At 38.3% G+C, this 15,195-nt stretch overlaps 1 protein-coding gene and 1 long non-coding RNA gene across 3 annotated transcripts in view; one reads left to right on the top strand and one right to left on the bottom strand.

Moving 5' to 3' along the window:
- The window catches only part of LOC134749436 (uncharacterized), a 241,598-nt gene that overhangs the window by 121,959 nt on the left and 104,444 nt on the right, over positions 1–15,195 (bottom strand). The gene's annotated exons all lie outside the window — the stretch shown is intronic.
- The window catches only part of LOC134749449 (uncharacterized), a 604,512-nt gene continuing 590,441 nt past the window's right edge, over positions 1,125–15,195 (top strand). Inside the window, exon 1 of one of the 2 annotated variants that reach the window (XR_010128488.1) lies at positions 1,125–1,305. This is a non-coding gene — a long non-coding RNA (uncharacterized LOC134749449). The remainder of the gene's footprint in view (positions 1,306–15,195) is intronic. The other variant, XR_010128489.1, reaches the window with a different exon arrangement.

Genomic DNA, 15,195 nt, shown 5'->3' on the forward strand with positions numbered 1-15,195 from the left:
GGATAGGGGAGAGCACTTTATTACATAATGCCATGTGACTTCGTGTCAAATGAAGGCGTAGAACGTTCTCGAAAACACAACAACAGCTTAACCTATTATGTTCGCTACAGTTCTCATTAAAAATCTTTATCAAGCCTTACGAGCCAATTCGAACAGTGATCTAGATATCAACTAGATATCCAATAGATATGAAACAGAAACGATAACGAGATATTTAAGAAAATCATGTCAAATTTAACAATTCCGCGATTCCGAATGTCCTCTTGAACGATCTCTTTAAGATTTTCTCAAGATATTACTTAGACATCCAATTGATATCTAATGGATATCCCAAAACGTCACAATAATTATAGTGTGAAATGACAATTAGTTTCTCGAATCGACCTGCAAAAGATAACTAGTTGAGAACAAAACTATAACGTATCTATTAGATCTCGTATTGTTCTCGTATCTAGTAACAAAGATAGATATAACTCCGTAATAGATGGATACAGTCTAAGGAAAAAACGTGCCTCGAAAATCACGAAAATTTGATTCTCGATCAGATGGCGCCACTAGCTTTGGCCTACTCTCGTATAGAGGGCGTTGACGGTTTCGTTTGTTATTTATAATTTTAACGCATATCAGTGAAAGAACATGCGTCAAAATCATATAAAAATAAAAAATGCAAATAAAAAATCAAATATCCATACTTATATAAATACATTTTTTGATATTTTTATTTTTAGTTTTAATCGTGTGTCGATAGATGGCAGTGAATTTACTGTGACTACAAAGTTTACTGTGACAGTACCGCTCTATCCTATTATATCCTCTTTGTTTGTGATGATCCGTAGATACAGGATGTGCACTATGTGCAGTCAATCGTGGCGTTGTTAATGGCAGGACCGATGGTGGTTGCATGTTCAGTGACTAATTAATGTCGTCAGTACCTATTTAGGCTAGATATCCTACCTACCAAGATTGGTAACGTTTTATGTGTAGTATATTTTTGAAGCTTAAGGATGACTCACGCTAGAACCGTTACCCCTAAACCGGGTATGTCCTTAAACTACGTCCGGACCCGGGTATGTCCTTAAACTACGTCCGAAGGAGAGGTATGGGCACTGTGAATAACATCTTGCTTTGTGTGGTAGGTAGAGGTAGGGCACAGGATAGCGGATGTCATTCCAGATCTAGAGCAGAGCCCAACTGGGGAAGAACCTCTACCTTACAGAAAACCGCAGCCAAATATCACTAGACCCTATTCATTGTGTTGTGTTCCTGCCGGTGAGTAAGGTTGCCAGAGCCCAACGAGGGTGCGGAGTTGCAGGCGTACATAGGCAACGGAGGCTGCTTCGGAGGCATCAGGCGGGCCGTATGCTTGTTTGCCACTGACGTAGAAAAAAAAAGAACGGCCCAGGCCCACGCCGAGGGAACCGACTCTTCGTTTTCTATGACAGGTGACCGGAGACGTCGTTATGCTTTCTATTAAAACGCAGTGTCTGATGCCTCGGCCCGGATCCGGACCGTTCTAACGTGAGTCATCCTTTAGGCGACTTGTGACAAAGCATTGAAGGATGAAAACGAGGCTTATATACCGAAATTACTGCTTTGAATGTTTCAAACAAATTGCATGATTCAACGCTATTAATAATATGACATCTCGGTCTGTTAATAAAATTACAGGACAATCTTAAATTAATATATTTTATAAGTATTTTGATGCCTAAGCTGTAACCATACTTAATAGCTCCGTAAAGACGAATCAGACGGGTTACAAAGATTTGCAAAACACGTCATACCTAAATCAATAAAGGTGCCCTCAGACTTTTATGGTTCGAGATTGTATTTAATATATTTTGTTTTATATGTAAGTGTTGTATGTTTTGAGCCATAAATTACCTTAAATGCAAATAACATTAACAAGATTTTAAGTCAAAAACCTGATTTAAGAATTTTACATACCGCATGGCTCCATGTTAATGATTTTTGCCTTTAAAGTCAACAAAGAGGATATAATAAGATAGAGCGGTACTGTCATAGTAAATTTTGCAACCACTGTAAATTCACTGCCATCTATCGACATACTTTAAAACTAAAAATGAAGATTTATAAAAAATACGTTAAAATGGATTTAAATATGGATAAATGTTTTTTTTATTTTCATTAATTATTTTTATATGATTTTGACCCGTTCTTTAACGGATATGCGTTAAAATTATAAATATCAAACGAAACCGTCAACGCCCTCTATACGAGAGAAGGCCAAAACTAGTGGTGACATCTGATCGATAATCACATTTTCGTGATTTTCGAGGCATGTTTTTTCCTTAAACTGTATCCATCTGTGTTCCATCTATTACGGAGTTATATCTATCTTTGAAGTCAATGATCTTAGTAACATATTCATATTATACATATTACTGTTTTTTATATGAATTTGATATTTTTCTAAATGAGACAGTCACGAAAAATATTATTATACGGTCCTATTAAGTGGTAAGCGGGGTCAAGAGGGTTAACCATTAACCCAGTGTCAAATTGTACTGGTAACCATGGCAACTCCAGGTTTAACTGCTTAACCTCGGGTTAGTGGGATGGTGCAACTGGGCCTTAGTGTCTAGACAATTTAGATTTACGTTTCGTATAAAGAGAATGAACTATGTACGTAATACTTATATTATAAGTCCACCAGTCAGTTTCGTCACTACGTATGCTACGAGACGAATTGTGTTTTTTTTACTACTCTAATCTAATTCAAATCTAATTCTAGTCTAATTCCTACTTAGCGCCACTTGCACCATTCCACTATCCCGGGGTTAACTGGTTAAACCTGTATTTGCCATGGTTACTTTGACACTGGGTTAACGGTTTAGTGGGCCTTACTCAGTTAAATCTCCCGAACCTGGGAATTTAGTGAATATAGGAATCTGCCGAATCCTACCTACATCGGAACAGGCGACGCGGTAGAAAAATTTGTTGCCAAAATGATTTTGAGCAGTTAAAATTTTAATTAAATATTGTACTTATGTATAAGTATGTATTTTAGTTTGTAAATAAGGTAGATTAGATTAGATATATTTATTTCTTAAAGAAAAAGGCACAGTATTTTACAAAAAGGGATAAAACAAAAGCTTTCACTAAAAGATCGTCAACTTAAGATTAGAACAGAAATCAAATAATACTTACTTACTCCTCTGGCGCAGCGACCCAAAGTGTGTCTTGGCCTCCAACACGACATTTCGCCACTAATCCCAAAAGTCAAATAATAGAATATAAAATAAATAAATAAAACGAATGTCACAAAAAAAGAGATGTCAATGTATCATGAATCTATGCGCCTTAGTTGCCTGATAGTAAATGATATTTAGTTAATTAATTGTGAATATTTACAACTAAATTAATTAAATATAGGTCTGTAGGACCTGCAGGGTTATATTAGTTAGTCTAAAGTCTCATGTTTATCTACACCTTCTCGAAGGTTTGATCTCATAAAGTTCACTAAGTTATTTTAAGCAAACCAGTTCGAATCTGCGCAAAATAATTAACATATAACACATGTAGGACATATATTGTGCTAGCTATAGCTATAAGTAATTAAGTACTAACAATATTAAGGAAATAAAATGAGTACAGGTTGTTAAAAACAACTTGAAAAGTGATCTGTTGTTGATGTGGATTTATTTTGATTTTGGTTCAATAAATATAAATATGAAACAAACCTACAGAAGTCGAGCTAAGTAGTCTAATAAGCACTGTAAAGATTGTAGGCAGACGATGATATACCTAATAAATAAAATAAATCTACTGACGACTATTAAAATATGTACATGTATCTATGTACATGTATCTACTATAAGAACTAATCCATACAACATTCATAACGCTCTAAAACATTACATAATAGTGGTTACATGTATTACAACCCTCTAAAAACATTAGCCACTCTTTTTCATTCTTCTTCTATCGATTAAATTAGCGAGACTTGTAACTAGTAAATGCTTATTTGCAATCCAGACCAAAAGTTCCAAATAAGAACAAAATCAACAAAGTAAATCTTAGCAGGTACCTATGTAGAGGGTAACACCTTTCGTTTCGATTACCTACGTCTTAAAAACCTGCTCCAAACTCGATCTTTTATCATTGTTTTTTCCTTTTGGTTATTTTACGTTTCTTGCGGAAAACTAAATTACTTTAAATGGTTTAAACGATGAATTCGGCTTAGAAGGAAGTGCAAAAAATCTAATTGTCACTGGATTTTCCCACATGATCGATTGTCAAGTTATAAAGCAAATTGCAGCAGGTTTTTGGTAACTACTCCGTGTTGCGTCACTTTCGGTCTTGGTTACTAGGCATTACAAATATTGTATTTTTATTTTTTTATAGCCTATCTTGTGTCCCACCATAAAGTAATCATTCCCACTGCAGTGCAAAGGCCTCCCCTTTCTTCCGCCACTCAGCATCACGGTTTGGTACATGCTCCCGCCAGCGTCGAAGTCATCACGCCATCTCTTTTTTGGTCTGCCTCTGCCCCAGCTAATCTGCGGTGTCCATTCGGTAGCCAATTTTTAGTAACAAATAAATATTTACCAAGAAAATGAATTAAGTAGGTATATTCAATTCCAAGTGACCTAAGCGACTTTAGAGACCGTTCGGGTGGCGTGGCGATGGGGAAAAATGATAATTGTAAGGACATTGAGAAGTAAACCGCCCAGCCAACGTCTCTTTCGCAGACATATTTTTCTCGCCCCCATAGATATTGGTTGCTGACAGTCATATATATGTGACAACTATTACGAATATTACGATAATAAATATTCATAAAACTTAGCAAACATATGCTAAATGCATTGGTGTTTGTCCCTTTGTTGTTTGGTGTAATACGGTCTGTGAAGTTTAGCCACCGTTCTGGCATCAATGCCAAGTAGCCCCACGTGGCCCTTGTAAAGTTCAGCTATATCTCCTTACAAGAGCTAATAAAATCACCGTACATTGTCTTGTACTAACCGTACAATTTTAGTCATATTTAAAGCTCCTAAGACCTTGATACTGGCGAAATAGTCCCACTGGACTGAAGCCATAATTTTAAAAGAATGAATGAATTAACTACCCTATTATAATGATGTTTTTGCAGGTTATCTTTTATTTCAAAAATATTCAAATAGCGTTTAACACTTACCTACCGAGCGCCTACTTCTTATATTAATCCACTTGTTCTCATACAGTTGAAGTTCATTGAACCTGTAAGACTTACTTATGGGTATCTACTAGCTAAGAGCTAAGTCCACACTAAACCAGTAGGTACTATAATAAAAAGTGTAATTTGCGAAATCAGAATAATTGTCCATGATTCACTTCAAATAGCCCTAATTCTCATACATAACCGGTTTCTAATGGACACTATGAGTTTTTTTTTCCGAATTTTCTGACAGGATAGGATTTTTTTACACTTGTTCTATTTAAGTGCGTCAAGGACAAAATTCTGTTGAATAACTTCCATGTTTGCTTGTAAAATAAAAACGTGACATCAATTCGATGTGCTAGATTTCGTCCTTATTGGGACTGAGCGCGAGTTTAAATATATGTCAAAAAACCGATCAAGTGCTAGTTTGTTTAACTCGCGCACCGATAGTTCCGTACAAACTTTAAATGTAACTGAAAACACGAAAGACTTGACCAGAAGTATACTAAGTATAATTCTGTACAGCGCCATCTATCGGCAGATTTTCTAACTAATTTGCGCAAACTAGCTGTATCATATATTATGTATGTTGGTTTTTCAGGAATAAATCTTTATAATGTGAACCGATTTCAACATTTTTTGCTTTATTTGAAAAAAGGTGTTTTTAGTGTAATCCAATAGAAAAATCAAGAACATATAATAAACACCCGCAAAGGGGGTTAAATTGCGTAATATTTTTGATTTTAACCCGGGATTAGCCGGTTAAACCGTTAACCCAGTGTCAAATTGTACTGGTAACCATGGTAACTCAAGGTTTAACCGGTTTAACGGTTAAAAATGGAATGGTGCAAGTGGGCCTAAGGGCATAGCTCACATAGCTGTCAATAAATTGTGTGTGTATGTGTGTAACTTGTTTTCTAAAATGTTAATATCCAGAGAATAAGAGAACTCATTTAAACCCCAAAATATTGTTTAACTTATTTCCACTTTCTAATTTCTCTATTATGAAGTTATTCTATCACTAATCTATTTGACCACAGGCACAGATAAATGGAATAGAATAGAATAGTTTATTTCACAAACAGTTAAATAATAAATAATAGTACAGGCCGACCGATGGTGTTATATCGATGGCGGTGATGCAATTATCTCCTGTCGTTATCTAATAACCGCGGTTCCTAGAACGCCTTATTATTTAAAACTTTCCCTCGATTCGCATAAAAATTATTTGCATAAGTTGAGACAATGGCGGAACAAAGATCACTGGTAGCGGTAAGGCGTGCGACTTCTAAACTCCTGACGACCGGGTTACAATATTTGCCAGCTTAAATTGAACTCTGTTAAGTTGACAAAGAGTCAAAATTTAATTGGGGCCTATGTCCTACGTGTAGGACGGGGTCGTCAGGAGGCTAAACCGGAGGTGACGGTTCTTACCCCGGTTATGAGTTTCTAATGACAAAATTGGCTTTAACTATAAAACTCCCGTGAGACTGAAACATATTAGATTATTTTAAAACGTGTCACGGGTCGGGTAAATTGGACAGAATCATGTCGAGCTATTTGACTTAATAATACGTGAGTGACCCTGTTGCGGCAAGCAAGAAAGCATACTCAATTTCATGGTAGATGGCGCTGCGCTGCACACATCGCGCGCTACGGGTTTCCTGCGACCTATATAAGCGCGGCCATTGTCAAGCTTTTTATTTTTTGCAATATCCTTCAAAGAAATAACATGTCATGTATACGCGTCTAATTTTAATAATATAATTGTGTTGCAAATCGGCGTTTCAATTCTTATTTCACGTTATGAGGAACTAGAGTCTACAAAGTGGTCCATTAGAGCCGGAAATATAGTGAATTAGTGGTGAAAAACGAACAATCGCAGTGAAATAAGAATAATTTTGAGAGATTATAGACGTCACGCATCGAACATTCTAGAACAAAATAAATGAAGAAGGAACAAGAGTGAAAAAACAAAATACGAACAATGATGAAAAAATACTAAAAATACGAGAAATAAACGATGAATGAACAATATTTACGAGGTTTCAGTGCATAAATACAATAAATAACCATATCGAGTACCGCGAGAACAATAATTGAGTGATTTTCGTAAAAATAGTCGGCGCTTCGGTGTAAACATTGGTGTAAACAATGGACATAAAACTGTGAAAATACATCGAGATTCGTAATAATTTTGAAGAAAACGTGTAAAAACGAGCAAAGCTACGAACATTTAGTGTTTTTCAAGCCAAAAGAGTGAAGATTCAAGATATTTCGTAAGATTTTACTACATAACCTACAAAATGGATACTTACGTGTCGGAACAAGAAATTACTTACGAATTAATAAGAAAGATCGGGATAAACTTAAAGAAGCAAGGAAAATCACGTATTACGAAAGGCTATGTACAAGCTAGAATTGATACATTGAACGAGTATTGGCAGAAATTTCAAACAAACCATTTCCAAATCTTGAAATATGCAACTACGGCTCAGAAAAAGGAGCATAATTACTTCACAACCGACTTGTACTCCAATGGAGAAGAAGAGTATTTTGTGATTAAAGGAGAGTTATCGGATACTATCGAGCTATTCAACAAATCCGAAACTTTGAGTGAGCAACCGCAATCGCAACCGCAATACAAGTCAACGTCGGAAGTAAACAAGCATTCTACGCAAGAGGTGAAGCTTCCAAAAGTGATCCTGCCCCAATTCTCTGGAGATTATCAAGAATGGACGTCATTTAGAGACCTGTACACGTCGCTCGTTCATAATAAAACATCGCTGAGCAAGGTACAAAAACTTCATTACCTGAAATCAAGTGTCACCGGTGAAGCTGAACAATTATTGAAGCATCTGCAAATAACCGAGAAAAACTATGATGTTGCATGGGAAACTTTAGACAAGAGGTACAACAACAAACGCATGATAGTAAATACCATCTTGAATAGATTTATGAATCAAAAGAAAGTGTACAACGGCACATCTAGATCTATCAGAGAGCTACTCGATACTACCCAAGAATGCCTGAACAGCCTTAAAAACAACGACGTAAAGATTAACGAGTGGGATACTATCGTGATTCACATTATACTCAACAAATTGGATGACGAGACGCGCAAACAGTGGGAAGAGGAGATAAAAGCGCTACCTGTACAAGAGTTGCCGAAACTAGAGAAGTTTACAACCTTCTTAGAGACACGTTTCAGAGTGTTAGAAATGGTTCCATCTACAACCTATTCGAAGGACAGAGAGAGAGCTATCGTGAGACAGAGATCCTTTCTAACAAGCCCCGCTACAACTACAATACAGTGTTCCTACTGCAAACAAAACCACTTCACCTATCTATGCAAAGAATTTGCAACCCTAGATGTCAACAACAGAGTTCAACATGTCCAAAAGGAAAGACTTTGCTTTAACTGCATGTCATCAAAACATAATGTGAAAAATTGTAAATCCAGAGTATCTTGTCATCATTGCCAAAAAAGACATCATTCTTTACTTCATTTTGAAAACCAACCAACTGAGAAGAGAGAAAATCCAATACAATCTACATCGAGAGAAACCGCTACAAATTTGAGAGAAGAGACTACTACAAAACCTTCAGATACGCCAAAAATAAGAAACTACCTTATCACTCAGAGTCATACTGCGCTCATGGCTACCGCACTAGTAAACATTAAGACTGGCCATGGTATACAAGTTCTACGAGCACTCATTGATCCCTGTTCACAAGAATCATTTATAAGTGAAGCAACTGTCAAACAATTACAGCTGCGAAGAAAACCAGCTGATGGATTAGTTACCGGAGTGGGTCATATGTCAACAAGAATCAAGTCCGCTACAGATATAGAAGTTTACTCAAGGTTCAACGACAACTTCAAAGTCAACTGCACAGCCTACATTGTTCAAGATGTCACCGACAATATGCCTGAAGTCCCAATCAATCCACAGAAATTGAGTCATCTGCAATACTTGTCACTTGCAGACCCAACTTACCATACACCAAGCAACATTGATCTACTACTTGGAGTTCACATCTACACAGACATTTTGATGAACGGAGTGATTAAAGGAGAACCAGGTACTCCCATAGCACAACAAACTCGCTTGGGATACATCCTGTCAGGAGGTCAGTTGAACAACAACCACATGAGAGAGTTCAAAAGCATGCATCTGAACATAACATTAGAGAAGATGGTAGAAAAATTTTGGGAGACAGAGAGATTAGAGTCAGAGGAAAACGACACTCTCACCCCACAAGAACTTCGAGCTGAGAACATTTATCAAGATACAGTAGCAAGAGATACAAACGGAAGATACATCGTATCACTTCCATTCAAGTGTGACAAACCTACTTTACCAGAGAATTCGAGAGAAATCGCACTGAGAAGATTCATGAGCACTGAGAGAAGATTAGAAGCAAACACAAAATTGAGAGAATCCTACAATGAGGTCATGAGAGAGTACATAATGTTACAACATATGGAATTAGTTGAACGAGATGAACCTATGAGAGAGCCAGACAGAAGAGTATACCTGTCACATCATCCTGTGATCCGTGAAGATAGAGACACTACTAAGCTTCGGGTAGTTTATGATGCTTCATGCAGAGGAGCCAACGGAGTAAGCCTCAACTCAGAACTGCTAATTGGTCCGTCACTTCTGGGAGATCTTCGAGACATTCTTATGAGATGGAGAACGCATAAAGTCTGCTTTGTCGCCGATGTCATCAAAATGTACCGGCAGATCCTTGTAAGAAGAGAAGACACAGACTTTCAGAGAATACTTTGGAGATTCAGCCCTGATGAAGACATAAGAGAGTATAGAATGCTAACTGTAACCTTCGGAACAGCATGTGCACCATTCTTAGCAATCAAAACCCTGAGACAGATAGCAATCGATGAGGCAAACACAGAAGATTATGCACAAGCTCGAGAAATCATCAACCATTCTTTCTACATGGATGATGTACTGTCAGGGGGAAATACAATAGAAACCGCAGTAGAGGCTAAACGTCAACTGACAGAAGTACTAAGAAGAGGAGGCTTCGAGTTACAAAAATGGTCTTCAAACAGCAAAGAATTCATAAACACAGTAGAACCAGAGAAGAGAGCGAAGAATTCTGAGATAGACATCAACAAAAAAGAGACAATCAAAACATTAGGAATCACTTGGAACTCAAACGAAGATACCCTCTTAGTAACAAACAAAATCAACACTTTATCTGAGCAGCGAGTAACAAAGAGAAACGTCTTAACAGTCATCGCTTCCCTGTTTGATCCAATGGGTTGGCTAGCACCATCTGTAGCCATGGCGAAAATATTTCTACAGAAGACCTGGTCAAGAGAATTATCATGGGACACAGAGTTACCTGAAGACTTGAAGACAGAGTGGAAGACTTTCTGCAGAGGCATAGAGCACCTGTCAGACGTGAAGCTTGAGAGATGGATCGGAACGACCAACAACAGCGAGTTAGTAGAACTGCATGGCTTTGCTGATGCATCAATGTCAGCCTACGCAGCAGTAGTCTACAGCAAAGTAATCCAACCAGACGGAGAAGTCAAAATATCACTCATCATGGCAAAAACAAAAATCTCACCGTTGAAAAAACAACTCACTTTGCCCCGTCTTGAACTGAGTGCAGCACTGCTACTGAGCCAACTACTGAAACACGTCGCTACAGCTATGAGAATCGAGCACAACCATACATACGCTTATTCAGATTCAAAAGTAACCTTAGCCTGGATTCTCGGAGACCCGCTGAAGTGGACAACATTTGTGAAAAACCGAGTCATTGCAATCAACAACAACATAGATACAACATGGTCGTACGTGAACACAAAAGAAAACCCTGCAGATCCAGCATCGAGAGGAGTCACACCTGAGAAATTAAAAGAACATACACTATGGTTTCAAGGCCCAACATTTTTACATCAAAGAGAATGGAGAAGAGAACACTATGAAGTAGAAGATACAGATCTAGAAACAAGAAAATCTATCAAATGCGCAACTACTACCTTGTCAGAGAAGACTCAGAAGACAGAAGATTTCATACTTACAATTTCAAAGAGATATTCATCATTGAGAAAACTCATCTCAGTCATAGCCTACTGTAGAAGATGGCTTATCTTAAAAAACAAACATGTAAAAGAAAACTTACCTCAATATGTAACTCATGATGAGCGAGAAGAAGCACTTACAACATGTATCAAGCTTTCTCAACAACTAGAATTTCCACAAGAAATCGAAGCTCTAAGAAATCACACAACATTGAAGAAAAGAAGTCGTTTACTGTCATTTACGCCTTTTCTCGATGACAAACAAATCCTGAGAGTTGGAGGAAGATTGAAACATGCAGATTTAGAGTTCCTGAGCAAACATCCAATTATCCTGTCCAAGAACAACGTACTGATACCACTTTTACTTAACGACGCACACAAGAAGACGTTGCATGGAGGCCCTCAACTGATGACTACATATCTTAGAGGAAGATACTGGCTGATTGACGCAGGAAACACTATAAAAACATACGTGAGAAATTGCTTTCCTTGTGCTAAACAAAAAGCAAAGACAGTAACTCAACTGATGGGTGACTTACCTGAGATACGAGTGAAGCCGTCAAGAGCGTTCCTTACAACTGGTGTAGATTTCGCAGGTCCAGTAAACGTGCGCATGAGCCCTGGACGAGGAACAAAGACTTTCAAAGCATATATAAGCATCTTCATCTGCATGGTAACTAAAGCAATACATATAGAATGTGTGAGCAACATGTCTATGGAAGCGTTCATGGCAGCATTTAGAAGATTTACATCACGAAGAGGATTCGTCAAGGAGATGTGGAGTGACCACGGGACTAACTTCATTTCCTCGAGCAAAGAAATACTAGAGACTTGGAGACTTGGCAAGTCAACAATCCCCGTTGAACTAGCAGCCCTACTAGATACAGAAGGCACCAAGTGGAAGTTCATCCCTCCTGGATCACCAAACCATGGCGGATTGTGGGAGGCCGGAGTCAAGAGTATCAAGTTTCATCTTAAGAGAACTCTCGGAGACGCTACACCTACCTTCGAAGAATTTACAACTCTTTTGAACCAGGTCGAGGCTTGTCTGAACTCAAGACCTTTATCACCACTGAGCGATCATCCTGATGACCTAGAGCCGCTGACACCAGCACATTTTCTTGTCGGAGAACCGTTAGTCACCATCCCGGAGAGAGATTTAACACAACATAAGACAAATTCATTATCAAGATGGCAAAACATTCAGAAAATGCTACAAATATTTTGGAGAAAATGGCAAACTGAATTTCTAACAAGATTACAAGAGAGACCGAAGTGGAAAATCAGAAAACAAGAGTTTAACGTCGGAGACCTCATACTAATTAAGGATCATAGATTACCTCCTAGTAAATGGCTACTAGGTAGAGTTGTACAGAAACACCCTGGACAAGACAACGTGACACGAGTCTACGAAGTCCGCACAGCAACTGGAGTGCTAACCCGCTCGATTTCGAAGCTCTGTCCACTACCAGATGTGAGAAGAAAGGATTCTGCTATTCTTTAGGCGGGAGTATGTTGCGGCAAGCAAGAAAGCATACTCAATTTCATGGTAGATGGCGCTGCGCTGCACACATCGCGCGCTACGGGTTTCCTGCGACCTATATAAGCGCGGCCATTGTCAAGCTTTTTATTTTTTGCAATATCCTTCAAAGAAATAACATGTCATGTATACGCGTCTAATTTTAATAATATAATTGTGTTGCAAATCGGCGTTTCAATTCTTATTTCACGTTATGAGGAACTAGAGTCTACAGACCCGTATTAAAATAATCTAATAAAATTTGCTTTATACATTACCTAACCAAAAAATTGCACGAACCAATTCGCACGCCGCATTCGAGTAAGTCGATTTTCGCGCTAGACCCTCAGCACACTGTCTTGGGTAAGATCCGACCTCTCTAGGTCCACGAGGCCGGTTCTGATTTAATATTTTGGTAAGGTTTCGATCTTGTTTTGACACGACTTTGATAGTGGTTCACGCCGATTGGTTCTTGCACATTGGTCCGCGACATTTTGTGCGGTTATGAGCAGGTCTTCTAAAAAGCAAAACGCCTTTTAAGCAAAATGCCCCCATAGCCAAAATAACGGCTACATTTTTTGTAATTTGGGGGTTGTCCTTTCCGTTCGAACCGTTACTTTTTATGCTGACTTTACCGATCACCTAATTCACTTCGTAAGACATGGCTAAGGCCCACTTGCACCCTTCCACTAACCCGGGGTTAACCGGTTAAACCTGGAGTTACCATTATTATCAAGTACAATATGACACGGGGTTAACGGTTAACCGGTTAATCCTGGGTTAGTCGGTGGGTTGGAAGTGGGCCTAAGTGTTTAAAAATACCCTGTATGTAAAACCTGAAAAACCATATTCTTGTCTTAAACTTAAATAAATCCTGTTGGGTCACATCATAACAAAGTGGCATTTAGGCTTAGCTTGTTCGCCTTGACTGTGGCAACTTTCCAGCAACGGGCTTAAAACCATCAGGTTCTGTGATTTGCCTCTTCTAGCTAGAATATTATTATAATTAACGATACACGTTTTGGACATAATGTCCACAATTGAGATTATGTTGCAGTTTAGGTTGACGTACAGTCTACAGTAGAAATCGCATCCACAACAATCTGAACAAAACGTTATGGTCTAGATTACAGATCTAGAATTACGCTTACGCTAAAAGATAAAATGTGCAAAAGGGAAGCCATTATACACCATATAAACGTTTCATGAGTACCTACGAAAGAGGCAGACTACAAATGAAATAACGTAACCAATTTTGAGCTCCATAGCGACCGCTAGCGGCCGGCTTAAATGTACAAAACGTAAGGTTATCGGACCGGAACACACGAAAAGCTGCATTTTTTGACACGGTGGGTGGTTATAATTATCTTGGAATATACTGTTAGAAAAGCAAATCATGTCCGCAATCACATACTATGTACATACCTATAATAGACTTATATTGATCGGGATATGGACCGCACAAAAGGATAGATAACACGTTGAAAGGGAGGAGGGAGGCCCTGTAGTGAGACACTCTAGGCTCATATAAATAAATAAATGGTATGGAACCCTTTGTCTTGAATCCGAATTATATTTGGCCGGTTCTTTAATGTCTATAACAATGTTAACGACATAAACTATCCACGGTCAATTAGCCAGGTCCATATTCCGCTTGCATTTCCTCTCATTGAACTCAACTCAGTTTCCTCCAACTGACATTATTTTGTACATTTAGCTGCATTGTGCAACCTTAAGCCTTTTGTTCTTGACCTTAATCATAATTTAGCTTAAATCACCGTCTAGGGGACATAAGACTAAAATGTGTTTATACACAATACGATTTAGATCTATTTATATCATCAATAAATTGCGTTACAAGCTTAGGGGATTAATTAATAACTGTTGTTTTTGTTACAAATATGAGACGTCACACCAGGGGAGAGGGGCAATTTGGCAATGTGACCACATGTGACGAGGACACCTTACACTTAACCTAACACAACTTATTTGCATAAGATCCCGTGCGAACTTTGTTACCACAATTTCAAATTCAAGTTAATCACCTCTGACCTGTGACCCGTCTTTAGTGTTTCCAAAGAATATTAATGACAGTATTATAAAGACTTTCCCACTTTCATCCAATCATGTGACTTGTCACCCTGTTGTTGTTGTTGTTGTTGTGACTTGTTATCCGTGTCCACTTGTGGACAGGGGTTCTTCCCACAATCAAAAGCAGTGAAAACGGTTGAAGCGATCTTATTAGTGCAAAAGCGTATCCAGGGTGCCTAGCCAAGGTGATAATGCTGTGTGTCTCTCCATATTAGTGCGCCAGTGAGTTGCGTTTCGTTGGCTACACAGCGTAAACGATTGGCATGTTGGCTACGCACCCTACTTTTTTCTTAATAAGTAAAGAACCCGGCGATAAATATTGCACATTGGTCGTTGGAAAGAGACTGCTAATTTCGG

This window comes from Cydia strobilella, chromosome 18, assembly GCF_947568885.1.
Source record: "Cydia strobilella chromosome 18, ilCydStro3.1, whole genome shotgun sequence".
Taxonomy (NCBI): Eukaryota; Metazoa; Arthropoda; class Insecta; order Lepidoptera; family Tortricidae; genus Cydia; species Cydia strobilella.